The sequence below is a fragment of the Schistocerca americana genome, unplaced genomic scaffold (assembly GCF_021461395.2).
Source record: "Schistocerca americana isolate TAMUIC-IGC-003095 unplaced genomic scaffold, iqSchAmer2.1 HiC_scaffold_16, whole genome shotgun sequence".
Lineage (NCBI taxonomy): Eukaryota > Metazoa > Arthropoda > Insecta > Orthoptera > Acrididae > Schistocerca > Schistocerca americana.
The window spans coordinates 9,049,294-9,052,620 of record NW_025725687.1 but is presented as its reverse complement, the minus strand read 5'-3'; positions in this window follow the sequence as shown (position 1 = coordinate 9,052,620).

The following is a 3,327-nucleotide window of genomic DNA, read 5'->3' as shown; positions in this document are numbered from 1 at the left end:
GAGGACTGACACTCTCACTTTCTATGATTTTAAGCTCTCCTGTGAGTCCAGTTTTAGATTCCGATGCTTGACTTCAGGTTTCGTGTATACCTTGGACGATCTTATAGACGATGAAACACAGAAATTGCATCCGAATTTAATACAAAAGGCACAATGCCAACTTAAGTACAAGAGGACTGACACTCTCACTTTCTATGATTTGAACATCTTCTGTGAGTCAAGTTGTAGATTCCGATGCTACACTTCAGGTCTACTATATGACTTGCACCTTCTTATTGACGATTAAGCACAGAAATTGCAACCGAATTTAATACAAAAGGCACAATGCCGACTTAAGTACAAGAGGACTTTCTGTGATTTGAACATCTCCTGTGAGTTCAGTTTTAGATTCCGATGCTTCACTTCAGGTTTACTGTACACCTTGGACCTGCTTATTTACGATGAAACACAGAAATTGCATCGGATCTAAATTCAAAAGGAACAATGCCGACTTAAGTACAAGAGGACTAGTACTCTAACTTTCTATAATTTGTACCTCTCCTTTGAGCCCAGTTTTAGTTTAGGATGCTTCACTTCGGGTTTACTGTATACCGTGGACCTTCTTATTGACGGAGAAGCACAGTAATTGCTTCGGAATTATATTCAAAAGGCACAATGCCGACTTAAGTACAAGAGGACCGACACTCTAACTTTCTTTGATTTTAACCTCTCCTGTGAGTCCAGTTTTAGATTCCGATGCTTCACTTCAGGTTTACTGTATCCCTTGGAACTTCTTATTGACGATGAAACACAGACATTGCATCCGAATTTAATACAAAAGGCACAATGACGACATAAGTACAAAGGGACTGACACTCTAACTTTCTGTGATTTAAACTTCTCTTATGAGTCCAGTTTTAGATTCCGATGCTTCACTTCAGGTTTACTGTATCCCTTGGAACTTCTTATTGACGATGAAACACAGAAATTGCATCCTAATTTAATACAAAATGCACAATGTTGCCTTAAGTACAAGAGGACTGACACTCTCACTTTCTATTATTTTACCCTCTCCTGTGAGTCCAGTTTTAGATTCCGATGCTTCACTACAGGTTTACTGTATCCCTTGGACTTTCATATTGACGATGAAACACAGAAATTGCAACCAAATTTAATACAAAACACAATGCCGACTTAAGTACAAGAGGACTGAGACTCTCACTTTCTATGATTTGAACCTCTCATGTGAGTGGAGTATTAGATTCCGATGCTTGACTTCAGGTTTCGTGTATACCTTGGACGTTCTTATTGACGATGAAACACAGAAATTGCATCCGAATGTAATACAAAAGGCACAATGACGACTTAAGTACAAAGGGACTGACACGTTAACTTTCTGTGATTTGAACCTCTCCTGCGAGTCCAGTTTCAGATTCCGATGCTTCACTTCAGGTTCACTGTATACCTTGGACCTTCTTATTGACGATGAAACACAGAAATTGCATCGGAATTAAATTCAAAAGGCACAATGCCGACTTAAGTACAAGAGGACTGACACTCTAATTTTCTATGATTTGTAACTCTCCTGTGAGTCTAGTTTTAGATTCGGATGCTTCACTTCAGGTTTACTGTACACCTTGGACCTTCTTATTGACGATGAAGCACAGAAATTGCTTCGGAATTAAAGTCAAATCGCACAATGCCGACTTAAGTAGCAGAGAACTGACACTCTAACTTTCTATGATTTGAACCTCCACTGTGAGTCCAGTTTTAGATTCCGATGCATCACTGCATGTTTCCTGTATACCTTGGACATTCTTATTGACAATGAAACACAGAAATTGCATCGGAATTAAATTCAAAAGGCACAATGCCGACTTAAGTACAAGAGGACTGACACTCTAACTATCTGTGATTTGAACCTCTCCTGTGAGCCCAGTTTTAGATTCCGATGCTTCACTTCAGGTTCACTGTATCCCTTGGACCTTCTTATTGACGATGAAACACAGGAATTGCATCGGAAGTAAATTCAAAAGTCACAATGCCAACTTAAGTTCAAGAGGACTGTCACTCTAACTTTCTATGATTTGAACCTCTCTTGTGAGTCCAGTTTTAGATTCGGATGCTTCACTTCAGGTTTACTGAAGACCTTAAACCTTCTTATTGACGATGAAACACAGAAATTGCTTCGGAATTAAATTCAAAAGGCACAATGCCGACTTAAGTACAAGAGGACCAACACTCTAACTTTCTTTGATTTTAACCTCTCCTGTGAGTCCAGTTTCAGATTCCGACGCTTCACTTCAGGTTCACTGTATACTTTGGACCTCCTTATTGACGATGAAACACAGAAATTGCAACCGAATTTAATACAAAAGGCACAATGCCGACATAAGTACAAGAGGACTTTCTGTGATTTGAACATCTCCTGTGAGACCAGTTTTAGATTCCGATGCTTCACTTCAGGTTTCCTGAATACGTTGGACCTTCTTATTGACGACGAAACACAGAAATTGCATCCGAATTGAATACAAAAGGCACAATGCCGACTTAAGTAAAAGAGGACTGACACTCTCACTTTCTATGATTTTAACCTCTCCTGTGAGTCCAGTTTTAGATTCCGATGCTTGACTTCAGGTTTCGTGTATACCTTGGACGTTCTTATAGACGATGAAACACAGAAATTGCATCCGAATTTAATACAAAAGCCACAATGCCGACTTAAGTACAAGAGGACTGACACTCTCACTTTCTATGATTTGAAGGTCTCCTGTGAGTCAAGTTGTAGATTCCGATGCTTCACTTCAGGTCTACTATATCACTTGCACCTTCTTATTGACGATTAAGCACAGAAATTGCATCCGAAATTAATACAAAAGGCACAATGCTGACTTAAGTACAAGAGGACAGACACTTTAACTTTCAATGATTTGAACCTCTCCTGTGAGTTCAGTTTTAGATTCCGATGCTTCACTTTAGGTTTACTGTACACCTTGGACCTGCTTATTGACGATGAAACACAGAAATTGCATCGGATTTAAATTCAAAAGGCACAATGCCGACTTAAGTACAAGAGGACTAACACTCTAACTTTCTATAATTTGTACCTCTCCTTTGAGCCCAGTTTTAGTTTAGGATGCTTCACTTCGGGATTACTGTATACCGTGGACCTTCTTATTGACGGAGAAGCACAGTAATTACTTCGGAATTAAATTCAAAAGGCACAATAACGACTTAAGTACAAGAGGAACGACACTCTAACTTTCTTTGATTTAAACCTCTCCTGTGAGTCCAGTTTTATATTCCGATGCTTCACTTCAGGTTTACTGTATCCCTTGGAACTTCTTA